Below are 13,309 nucleotides of genomic sequence, written 5' to 3'. Positions count from 1 at the left end.
TCGCTATACCATGGCTGGAGCTCCTGGGAATTGTCTGTGTGTAAATAGGTAACAACACCACTGACAAGCAGTTGTACACTACCATCCACTTTAGACCTTGATGAAAATTCTTGATTTGCTCTTGCACTGAAATTAGAGTCACGATACCAGCACGTTGTTATTGATTTTGTATTTTTTTCCCTGATAATTACTTTCCCTTTGAGTAACACTTGGTTTGTGGAAGTCTGTGAATCAATGTCCCATTGAATCAACAGATATAGGAAACAGAGACTAAACAGGGAAACAAGTGTCTGCAAACACTTTTAAATGCATACAATTCCACAAACCTCAAAAGGAACAAAAAATAACGTAGATCTTTTAAAATCGGGTTTGAATTTTTTTCTGCAAATAGGTTTGTGAATAATAAACAAGCTACTGTCTGACGTAATTGTTTCTTTCTCCATCAGAAGCATTTCTAAAATGGTTTTTAATTAACATTTTCAGAAAATTCTTTGTGAAAATGTCATGCTTCATTTTTTCCCTGCATTTTCCCCTGCCGTTCTCTCCTGATCTCACCTTTTTTTCTTTCAATTTACCCATGAAAAGGGAAAGAGAAAAGCAGAAAATAAATGACAACAGAAAACTATAAAATAAATATAAAAATATGGAAATCTATTCCTTGTTTCAGTTGAGAAAAGATTCTAAAACCAAACAACAAACACAAATGCTGTTCCCTTGTGCAAACTGAAAGCAAGGGGAGAAATTCAGGAAAGTGTGAACAAGAAGAATGTATTAAATCAGAAAACTCATTGATAGCAGCACATGTATGAGACCAGTGCAAGAACCAACACAGAACCTTTTCCACCATATGACAGTGGACTCCTCTCTTGGAGTATCCCGCCATGTCCTTGTGGGACTGACCTTGCTCAAAGCAGTGCCGTGAGAACAGCCAGGGCACCTGCAGGAAAACACACCTCCAGAACTGTAGATCCCACTGAAAGTTCTTGAACCCATGCTGAGGCTGTTTGGTCATAGCCAACCCTTCCAAAACAACACTTTGACATAGGGATGCTGGTGTCAAGCTTCCTTATCAATGACACCATGAGAATTCCCCCTAATTTCCCCTTCCTTTTTTCCCCTCTCTTGATTGTTTGATTCAAATGCTGATCCAAACTGTTATCCTTCCTCCTTGACATATCCCCAGATGACAATGCTTTTGCCAATGAGAAGACAACAGAGCACATGAACCTCCCACCATACAAATGGACATCATCCCAAAGATGTTGTAGGCAAAGCTAGCTGGTTTTCCACCCTGTGAGAGTTCATGGATGGCTGCAGTGATTAACCCTGAAGCCCGCTGGCTTATTCAGTAGTAATTGTTGACTGATCCATTGTGTCATGTTTTCATTTCAGCGCTTGTAGTTCTTGGGAGCTTTCCAGTGAGTGAGTCTGCATGTTTCCAATGCCCACCCCGCTGGTGCTTCTAAATTAGGGATTTTGACTTTCCCTCTTGGAACTTGAAGATTCTTTTTTTTTTGGCTTAAGTGGCTTTCACCTGCATAGGGCTAGAGTGCTTCCTCCAGAAATCAGCAGAGGGATCATGAACAGGCAACAGCAACAACAAAACAAATAGAAAAAAAATCCAGTTACTTTTAAATATATTTTTTTAAATCCTTTTGCTTTCAGTGAAAAAACAGCCAGTATAGTTTTCACCACTGGCCCAAAAGGAAGATGTCATGCTGTTTTCCAGTCAAATTCAACTTGATACCAGTTTTAGATGGTGGGTATTTGAAATTCTGGCCTCAGTGTAAGGAATAAAAAAATCTTAATGGCTGTAAGAGAACCAGGTCCTTCCCTTCTATGTTTCATCTGCACATCAGTGCAGATGGATGCTTATAATAACACACTGGAAATGTAGGATTTTAATGCCCCTAGGAAACAGAGGTGATTGTTTTTCACACCTGCGGAAGGTCAGCACAAAGACTGGAAGAAATTAGATTTTAATTTCTTTGCTAGGGGAGGAGAGGAAGGCCTTCAAAGAGCTGTTTGTAGCTCCCTGAGTCTCATGCCTGATACACACAAGTCTCAGCAGCTGGCACAGGTTAGAGTAGCCCTCAGGCCACATTTCCTACAAACCTGCATAGCAGCGGGAATGCAGAGAACACTCATTTGCCACCTCCGCTTTCCCCATCTTCCTGCTGCTATTTCCCTCTTCCTAAGACTGGCAAGGTCATCTGCAGCTTTTTCCTTGGGTCTGGCTGCTGTTTGCTCTCTGCTCTTGGGAGACCCAAGAGAAACATCAGCAGGATTCCAGATAAGTCATCCATCAGTCACCTCCTGCAACTGCTTTGATTTGAAGTAGTTTGAAGACTGATGCCTCAAAGGCATGGTGGGGAGGAGGGAACAAGATGAAAGGGAAGAGGGCAGGAAGGGGTTGTATTTTATAGCCATGTTTTTCAAGAGAAGCCTGAATAAAGGTGCTCCCAAACTTCCCAACGGAGATGTGCTGGGCAGCCTGCAGTGTCCTAAGGGGCTGTATTACAATGTGGCCTTTTTCTGAAGAGGATTCACAAAGAGCACATGGGAGAGATCTTGTTTTCTACTGAGCAAAATGAAGTCCTCAGAAGAGCCACAGCACATGAGCTGAGGCAGGAAGGCCTAGAGCACTTTCTTGGTATGCAGACTTTAGTTTGGCAAGAAGACTTTGTTGGGCCTGGGATGCCAAGCAATTTGGACAGACTCCAGCCCCGTTGAAGAAAACCTCTCTGCCTGCATCTGGGAGGAACGTGAGATGTGCTCTTCGGCTCTTCCCAATGCCTCTGGCCTGATCACCTCATTGCAAGCTGGATGCAGGACCAGCCACCCATGCATAGTTACCTGGATTTACCAGAACAAGCCAGATTTCAAGACATCTGAGACCACAGAAAGAACGCCCCTGGCCTCCTGTGATGACAGAACCATAGAATATTGCTCTGGTCCTGCTTCATTAAGGTTCCTGGCCAGCAACTGAAATAACACAGTCCCAAATACAATCCTACCACAGCGTCACATGTTGATTCAGCATTTCTCCAGGCTGGGTAAGTGCTCACACCTGATCAAAAATATTCTGAGTAGGAAAAAATTCGTCTGTAAATGCATTTTCTAATAGCAGAGGCAGGCAAAGAATTTTGCAAATACCACTTGCTTGCCCAAACTCCAACAAAATATAAACTCTGCAGACAGGGATGGTTGACCTAGGGTAAATATTTAACTTTATCCTTCAAAGGCACATGCAGTTTTACCAGAAAGAAGATGAAAAATATAGAATAATACCCACACACACATACCTTGTTTACTCTAAGGATCTTTTGATGGCTCTGGAAACAAAGTTGTACTGAGGCAAGAGTAATTTTTAAACTTTGCGTGTTGTTCCCTTTTTCAAAACTATCATAATATGAAAACATGAAGAAAAACCAATCACCCCCCAAGAACAGCAGAATTTTTTTCCTTCATAAGCTCTCCCTGAGGTTTTTCTTTGAGTTTAAATCAAGGAAAAGTAGGAGAAAAAGGGCAAGAACAAGAACAGACATTCAAGATCTTGGATATGTGACAACCTGTCCTAGCAGGGGACATTGCCTCTAGCTGGTGGGGGAAATTTAGGGTCAGGCTTTTCAAAACAAGCTGGGCTGATCTGAAAACAAGCAATGAAGCTTTGCTACTGAAGAGGCAAGGGAAGCGACTGGGACGTCTCAGCCATGGGAAGCATGCTTGAATGAAGAGCTTGAAAATGTTCCAAGTGCCTGCTGATTTCTCCCATGGTAGTGGGTTGATAAAGTGCCTTGCCACTGGCAGGAGGTGGATAAGTTGGACATCTGAGGGTTTGCCTGGCATTCAAGGATCCATAGACAAGCAGAGCGTGCATTGATTTACATCAGTTGCATGGAATATGCTATAAAAAGCCACATTAGGAAAAAAAAAAAGTGTGAGCAATTTCTGAACGTTGATTGTGACTCAGTGACTAGAAACAACAAGGAGAATCTCTATCCTTACATATTTTATCCCTGATTACAGTATGACAATGAATACTGTATCCCGGATTATGGGTGACAGTAAACTGGGATGACAGCAAACAGGAATGACAAAGCTTCTGCCAAGAAACATAGGGGACCAGGCAGCTGCCCTTTGTCCACTGTAAGGCTGTCTTCCCATGCCCCCAGCTCACTGCAGGATGTGACAGTGGCCACACTTAGGAGCTGTGGGAGCCAGTGTGGGGACCAAGCACATCTGAGAAGTAACTGGAAGAAAACATAAGGGTAAGCAAAGCAAGAATGTAATATTTTCAGGGAATACTTTCCAAGTATCCAACAATCTGCAACTCAGATATTTCCAGGTGGTCCTTTGGTTTAAAAGCCTTCCATTAATTTTCCACCTGGAAATTTTTCTGCTGTGTTTTTCAACACCATCATCTCTTTTCCAGAGAAGTGGTTAATCCTCTGCACAGCTCACTGTATGCTTCTGTCACCCTCTGCACCTTTCCTGGTGGAGACAGGTAGCTACCAGGACTGCATCCACTAAAAATCTCCATGTTTGCTACAGTCCATGACATACAGATTTAAGAAGGTGTTACCTTTTGCCTCTGTCTTCCAAGGCTGCTGCTCAGCCACCAAGTGCAATTCCCTCCTTCATGAGGAAGGGAATTTGGCGTTCTGGCTCAGGAGATGTTATTTGGCTCATGAGTCTAATAATGTTGTGGGTCTCTGAGGCTGTCAGTCCTTGAATTTCTGTTCAGAGGTGATCTCAGGCAGTTCCTCAGTGGAGGTTTCTCTTCAGCCAACCTGGCCATTTTTTTGGAAACTCACAGAAATACACTTCCTGTGAGATTTCTACCCTTCAGCAGAATATTCAGTGGAATTGCACGTTGGAATCAAGTGCTGTTAATGAGGGACAGGTAAATGGAGTCAAGCAGAGACACATCTCCCAGTGCATGTGCCAATGTACCCAGCTAAAACTTACCTTTATGTTTACTGCTCTCCCAGCTCTCCGTGTGACTCACAAAGTAGTTCTCCTGATCTGGGAGAAAGGGCTGATGCAGATTTTCCCTTTAATCCTGAAAAGACCCATAAAATATGTGGAAATACAGGGCAGTCACATATATCTCAGGAAAATGGTAAATGCGTACTCAAAAGAGAGGAGAAACACAGAAACATGTGTCATGAGTCTGAAGATTAGTATGAAAATAACCTCAGTCTTCAAAGCAAAGTCACAGCAGGGTGTTGCATTGCTACTCTCCCCCTTTTCTCCCAACATGTTTGCATCATGGAAAATGAGCTTTTTTTTGCTAAAGTACACAGTTTCAGACACATTTCTTAGCTAGACCTAGGAAAGTACATAGGTACCTGATGTTTTTCTGGGGCTTGTAGTTCTCAGTGATCGCAAAGCCTTTGAGAATCTGAGCTTACTTTCTTTATTGTACAACTTTCAAAGCTGCCTAGGCTAATGTAGGTATGTGAGATACCTGCTGGGAGCTCCAAAGGCCCTTTTACTTGCCTGAACTGAAGCAATTTTAGCTCCCTAATGAAGCAGCATCATTATCAAAACCAGGCAAAACAAAACAAACAACAACATACCTGTGCAGAATAGATTACACACCACTGTGGCTGTGTAACAGTCCTGTTACTGCAGGTTTTGGAGTAATAGCCCAGCTGGGAATTCAGATGAGAAAAACAACGCAGGACGAGTGTGAACTTTCCACCTGCCTGAGGTCAGAGCCAAGACCTGCATCAGGGAGTGCAATTCACCTCTGGCACAGTGCAGCCACAGAGCAGGGAGTCAGCCCCAGGGTGAAGCCCCTGATCTTGCACCGGGGCTGCTCATCTGTGGGACACATGTGCTTCTGGGGGGAAGGTGAAGAGGTCCTGCTTAGCCTTGTTACCCCCAGCTTGCAAAGGAGCTTTGAGAAAGGTGAAGAGAGGCAAAGCCACCCTCCACTCCTTGCTCACACGCCACCTTTTTTCAGAGGTGACAGAGTGGCTCTATTGGCGGCAGAGGATATGCTGAGCAGAGCCACCACATCTTTCTGGTGGATAAGGAGAGGCAGCAGAGGCAGCTGCTGGAGCACACTGAACGTTTTTTCTGAGTGCCACAGGAAAAGAAACCATTATGAGAGTGTGCTAAAAGCCTATTCATTGCTAAGGAAAGGGCTGCTGAAGAATGTGGGATGCATGCCGAAAACTGCCAGCCAGAGCAACAGAGAGATTATTAAAGCCCTTTGCAAAGACCCCCATCTCCTTCCTTTGGCAGTGGCACTTCTGGACATGGAGTCGTTTCGGCCCTACCCATTGAAATCCTGTAAATAGCTGTTTGCATGGAGGCAGGAGCTGGGTTACAGCTGAGGGGTTTTTCGTGTGGGAACTGTAGGTAGCAAACGTGGCTGTTCTCAGCTGTGCTCCTCAGCGGGGAGCAGTGCTGACCCTCTCCGGGCTGGATGCTTGTGCAGGGGCTGTGCACACAGGAGGCTGGGGCCTGGAAGCCTTTTGGTCTTCCAGTAGGAATATCTTGCCCTGAATCGGCAACTACCTGTTCTGGCAAACCTGAGAGCTGTCTCTGTCCCATTTTCTGCCTTCCTTTCCTGCCCGCTCTTACATTTCTTTCTCTAACCACACCTTAGCTTTTTATCTCTGCGGTGTTGTTTGGGATGAGTGCCTGCGAGACAAACCCTAGCCAAGGGGAACCCATCCAAGGAACAAAGCCCTGGAGCAATGACAGCCTACAAGACAGGCTGTCCCCTTTGCTCTCTAAGGTGAAGCTGATCCTGTGAGATTGCTGTGCCCATAACTATTTTGTTTTAAGACCTAGTGTACTCCCTCCCTGCACACTCAGGCTGGTGGGAATGCTGTAGTAATCGGTGCTGTACAGACACACCAGGGAAACACCCACCCAACAATTGTTTCTGCAGGATGAGTAGAGAAGTGGAAGCACAGGAAGGTAAAGAGACATGCCCAGGATTACTCAGTACACCCAACTCTTTCATCTGCTTTGTCCCATGCTGTCCCCTCTGGCACCTGTATCACATATCAGGATGCAATAGCACAGCTCCAGGATGGGAGCATTGCTTTCCTGCCTCTCGGAATGGCATGGCAGGGGACCAGCAGGAAGGAGGAGGTGAGGCTCTATCCTCTAGGGGTTGAGATGGTCTATTAACTACTCCTGGCTTCAAGGAGACTCCAACATGACCGCTTCCATACCCAAGGGTTTAAAAGTCATAAGTCAGGTCCCTCCAAAAGCATGAGACTTTATGGTTTCAAAAGTATAAGGTCTGAAAGAAAAATAAGTGCCTGTTCTTAATTTTCCTTTGGTATTGAAACCCTTGGATCATATTTTTGAGTTTTTAGCCCAAAAATAAGTGTTTATTCTTTTGGTTGCCTTTTGGTTAGGCAAGACAGAGCATCTTCCTTGTCTGCTCACTCAGGCACATTCATGAGACTTTTCAGAACTTGAAGTCTACGAGCCCTCTGACCCTCTGTCCATCTTCATTAAATTTGGTTGATGGGTTCAAGTTGTGAAGGAATCAGCAGCTATGCCCACACATATTACTCTTAACTAAATTTTGTGTCCTTAGAAAATGGGACAGAAATAGAGCTGTCCAAGGTTACTGCTACCTTTTTAACATTACAATGAAATCTTCTTGGAGCAGAGGAAAGTCAAGGAAATACTTCATATGTTGGAAAAGCAGCTCAGAGGCTGGACCAGGAGTCTCCCTGGAAAGAAGAAAGCACATTCAATACTCAAACTCAGCTGAAGCAAAACCATAGAAAACAAACTGCCTGCATAGGGAATTTGGGGGGGGGGGGGGGGGGAAGAGCCAACGCTGGGAAAGGGGGAGAAAAGAGCACAGGGTTATTTAGTTCAAGTAAAAACAGAGCAGCACATCTGAAGAACATAACAGGGAGGTGCGTGTTACAACTGGCCAGGATGAAAAGAATCAGAAAAGAAAGAAGGAGAGGCAAAGGCAGCTTTAGGAGTAACGACAGGGAGATCAGATTTTCAGGCAGAGCTCAGACATGTCAGCTAAGTGGAGCCTTGTGAGTGCTGCCTGATGCTTAATCCAAAAGGCATCCCAAATTCCAGTAACAATATTCACCTCAAGCCAGCAGATGCACTGCTTCACCTACCGCCTTGGGGCTCAGAAAAATACTGGTGTTTGGAGGTTTGCCCTTCCTTCCCTGCATCTATCCCAAATCCTGACTTACCTTTGCAGGGTCCACAGCTCCTAACAAAGCATGAAGGGAGATGTTCAGCTGGGCTCAGCTAATGAAGGATCAGAGATCTGCCTGCCAAAGCCATATGGCATTTTCACCCCAGTCCATCCTGGAGATGAATGGCTGAGATGGGAGTACAAGTCACTTTGTTCTCTCTGGTTTACATCCCCAGAATTAAATGAAGGTGTTCTTATAATTTCTTCTCCAGGAGACTGTGTGCACTGTCAAGAAGGGTTCAGATCCCCCCAGTGCTGCAGCACATTTATTCAAGTGGTGGCTGGGTAGTACTTGGTCCCTTAATGATCTGGTACTGAGCAGGAAGACAAGGGGAGCAGCAAGGGTTCTCCAGGATGTGCACAAGGATGAATTATGTGAGAGTAATACTCAAGGATATAATATTTAAGGATGACTGCTGTGAGTTCTGTGACGGGAAACAGGCCACCCCTTGCTGCCAACTGGAAACACAGAAAGTGTTCAGGAAAAATCTTGAGATCCAGCCTGAGCTGAAAAGGGGAAGCTAATGGGGACAGGAGGTCACTTGCAAGGTAGGTAGGAGGTAGGAAATTCCTCCATGGTAAAACACCACTTCTGACTTCTGTTCAATCCAAAGTGCAGCATGAGTGGCCAAGCACTGCCATGTCCCACCCTTGGCAGCACAGTCACCTGTCTTGTTGATTCAGTTCATTCCCAGTGGGAGAGGATGGGGCAGGATTTGGCCCTTTTTCTCTAGATGTCTGTCCAATCTGCGGGCTTGCAAGCAATGAACCGTAAAAAAAGAAGAGTTGACAATTAAATGCTCAAAATCTACTAGGACTTTGTCCAGAGTGGGCTAAGCAAACAAGTACAGATGGAGCAACCTATGATCTGCACAGTTACATGAGCTGCACAGTTAAGGGTGTACTCTATGCTGCTTAATTGCTTTAATCATACTAATTTATGACCCAGTTTCTTGCTTAATTAGTGAAATGAAGAATGAAAAGTGAATACATAGAATTAAGTCTTGACTTGTTAATTTGGCTTATAACCTCCATTACTGAGCTGGGAGAGCCGTGTTCATTTGGTGTCTGGATGTTTAATGTGGTTGTTCACATGGTTCAGAAAATGGTGAGGAATCAGCAACGAAAGGGACTGATCTGATCAGCAGCCCTCAGCCTCTGGGCCTCCCAGCAAAGGCTGAGTCAGTGACTGTACAATGTCCTTGGAAGGGCCATTTTGGGTGAAGGGGGATGCAAACTTTCGCGATGCTGCTGCTGTGCATGACACAGCATTTGCCCACTCATCTGGAGCAAAGTTCCAATTCATCCCCAAATGGTTCCTCCAGAACTCAGCATCTTTCACGGAAGAGCATCACCAGCCAGCTCCAGCAGGTTCTGGATGCATTTTTCTTCATGGGACATTGACCACTGTTGTTCCCACTCATGTGGAACAAGACAGCACCATCTCTCATGCCCTCAGGGGCCCAAAGAGAACCTCAGGGAAAATGGCACAGAATCTTCCCTGCCTTAGCATTTTCAGACAGGAAACTGTTTTCAAAGAATGAATTCTAGTGATAAGGTGGGGTTGTTTTTTTCCCCACTCTGAAACCAATCTTTTTCTAGCTGCAGGGGGTTGTTCCCTCCATACTGTCAAATAGGAAAATTAATTATTAAAAATCGGATGCAAATGCCTCTGCTTTCTTTTGTCCTTCCCTCTTTTTTCTTTCTGCTGCTTTTAACTTTTGGACATATTCTATTGTTGGATAATTGCATTGGCTAATTGCATTTAAACAGTTTTAGCATGATTGGGTAATTAAATTCAGAGCAACTGGGTTGAAAATGCACAGAATCTGGTAGAAGTATTTCACAACAGGCTGAACTAGATAAACAAGAAGGGATGTGTTAGTTTGTGTGAGGGTACACAGGCATACTTAGGGTACACGGGTCCAACTCCCAGGCAGGAAATGCCATATTCATGACTCTGGACCCTTCCCCAGGACCTGGAATCGATGGAAAACAATTTTGGCTGGCAATGGAGGGAATTAGATTTTCATTAACACCAGATAAACCAATTCCAGAAGTGAAAACCCCACAAATATCTTAGGAGCTTCTCTTTTCACTGTATCAGAAGCCTCACTGGCAAATACAGCTATTATTTCTAAATGCATCCAGTGAAATACAAATTTCCAATAATTCAAATTTCCAGTAATTAAATGGTTGCAGCCAGGTGTGTAGCTGTACTCTTGGCTCTCTTGTAGCCAGCAGGAAAATAACCATTTTCTTTTAATCTTGTGCATATTCTGAAATAATTTCCTGGGAGCTTTTCACCTACCATGTGTGAAGCAGGTATCCAGCAGGAAGGGACATGGGACACATGAAGTTTTACCCAGCTTCTTGTTGCTGGCTCCTTCCCTACTCCTCCCTGTGGCTGCTTACTTCATGCAGAGTGTCCTCCTCCAGATCTCAGGCATGTGGGAAGGCTGGTGGGAAATGCAACAGATTTTGGTGAAGGTTTCCCAGGCAAACCCAGCAGCCCTGGTGATGGAGCCCTGTGCACTTCTCATGACCGTGCTGCTTCTCAGGCCCCCACAGCACACCAGAGGGAGGAGTCATTTCCCCTTCCTAGCACTGTGCTTTAGTCCTGGTGAGGAAATGAAATCTTCTCATTTTCTGCTCAGAGGGAAGGAGCAGGCAGGAATTGCTTGTATAAAGCCCACCACCAGCATCTCCAATGTAGCTAAAGCAATTTGCAGAGCCTGGAATGAAACTTGCACCAGTCTGCCTATTTACCCATCCTTCCTCTATCTCTCTCTCTCATCTGAAAGCAAGACACAAGTTTGTGAGTCACAAGCAGACTAATTTCAGAAAAGCCACTTCTGAGAGCCTCTGGTTGCTGGATGAGACACTGGAGCAAACCTCCTGCCAGTCCCACCAAGGCATCTGACTGAGATAAAACAGGGCAAAGCACTTCTCATTAAATGACCCTGGCAGAAATCATTTCATAAAGGGCATCTTGTTGATAGCAAGGACTTCAGGCCAGGGCTGTGACTCTGCCACACCAAGCACAATGTCCACACTTGGCATGATGAGAAGTGATGGTGAGCAAAGCCAGGAGAGCAAGTCTGAGCCAAGCACTTCAGCCTTGGGTTTTTCCAAGCAGTGCAGCCTCTGTGGGCACCGGGCAGGCACAGGTCTGGGCAAAGTTTGACATTTCCCAGCTGCAGAGGCAGAATTTCATTTTGCCGCTCAAGGCACGAGGAACTGAGGCACATGATGTATGGGAAGGGGATGGTGGGGACAGATCTGGGGCAATGGGCTTCTGCTCCCATTGGAGTAAGAAAGATGGGAGACTGGTGGGGGGAATCTCAGGGGAAACTCTAGAAAATTGCAGGACACCTCCAGCTCTGGCATACATTACAGGGCCATACTTGCCTGACTTGCCATAAAACCTCACAGATTTCACTGCTAGTGCAAATTTTGGCTTTTACACCAGCATATACAAAACCCATAAGCATATGGACAGCAACCACAGCAGCAGGTGTTGTCACTCAGTGCTCTATTGCACTGCCCTCCCAGGCAGAGAAGATGCTGTGAAGGAGAGGGTGAAGGTCTGGCCTGTGTGGTTTGTACCCCTGAGCCCCAGGTCTCTGCAAGTGGGAGCTAGGGGGCTGACATTGTGTTGACATCTCTGCCTGTTCAGATCCTGCGGTGTACAAAGTCAGTGCGCCTCAGGGAAACTGGTGTTTTCTCACACCCAGGCATCTCCCCTGGGACAAGAGCCTCTTGTTTTTCCCCCCAGTCCCACTAAGATGAACCTTGCAGGAGCTACACTGCATTGGGATCAGACTGATATATAGACTCTGTAGAATCTGAAGTGCTGGCATAAGGCACATGGAGTAATTTACTTTAAAATAAAGAAGAGCAGGGTGTGACTGTTAAAGGAGACACACACTGTGTGCACAAAGGGCTTGGGTTTGGTCATGGGCCAGCATCATAGCAGCTGTCATCCCCTGAGGTGGACATAGAGACAACAGTCACCTGCTGTAGCCTGCCAAAGTGGAGTGTTCTTTGCAGTTGCCAAAGAGGTATTTTCTGGAAGTCGAAAAAGCAGTACTCTCCCAGCACATTCATGTCCTTTTAGTGGTGTACCTTTTCTGGGGTCTACAGTGAGTGTCCACCATGTGGTACCCATCCTATGCATGCTTGCCCAGCCTCTCACTGCACCTCAGAGGGATTTTACTACCATCTGCAACTCTCCCTGTGTGTTTCTGGGTTTCTGAGTGCTGTGAAAGTCTTTTCTCTAGTCTGGGCCCCCAAAAGGAGCACTGATATTCTTCCAAAGGCTTCCTCCAAACATCTAAGAGAATCATTAGCTGCTGCACAGCTCCAAAGTAAACTGTAGCTTTCTGAGGTCCTGGGGGTGCTCTCTTTGGGAAAAGAAGCTTGATCCCATGTCAGCACCACAAGCAGAGTCACCCTAAGTCTTCCTGGCTGCCAGCACCAGCACAGCCCCCATTGCATGACATTGAGCATTTCCAGTTCAGCAGTCTCACTTTGTTTGCATTCTATTGCCCAGGCATGACTTATATCCTTGCTGATGGATGTGTCCACAGTCAGTGTGCCAGGCTGGGCACAGCCTGTCCTCTAAACCGAGCCCGAGCTGCTGCAGGCACAACCAGCAGCTCCTGGGGTCACACAGCATTTTTGGCTCAGAAGATGTTTGTGTTACAGTTTCCTCACTTGGGTCCTCATCTGCCTCAGGGAAGTTGAACTGGCCAAGACTGACAGAGTGGAAGGGCCCTCGGGAAAAATACCCTCCAGAGAGATGATGCATTGTTGTTTTACAAGCCCTCCTTCAGCAGGGTACCACATTAACCTGGGCCACCTGACTAAAGAGTTTTGCTCCTACTTAGGGATCATTTTCACTAGGGTGAAGGCAGGACTTGCATCCCCCCAGGTGGGTATCCCCATCCCCCTCTTCTATTTAAAGAAGTTTTAATTCCCCTACTGACCCCTATAAACCCTGCTGCTTTTCTCTGTGGACCATGCTGCTGTTGAAAGCTGGTCCCATTCCTCTGCCTAAGGCAGGGGCAGCTTTCCATGAACAGACCCTAGAGT

Source organism: Onychostruthus taczanowskii, unplaced genomic scaffold (assembly GCF_017590055.1).
Source record: "Onychostruthus taczanowskii isolate IOZ18803 unplaced genomic scaffold, ASM1759005v1 scaffold21, whole genome shotgun sequence".
In the NCBI taxonomy this organism is placed as follows: domain Eukaryota; kingdom Metazoa; phylum Chordata; class Aves; order Passeriformes; family Passeridae; genus Onychostruthus; species Onychostruthus taczanowskii.
The sequence above is the reverse complement of the archived record's forward strand: the minus strand, read 5'-3'. Positions refer to the sequence as shown.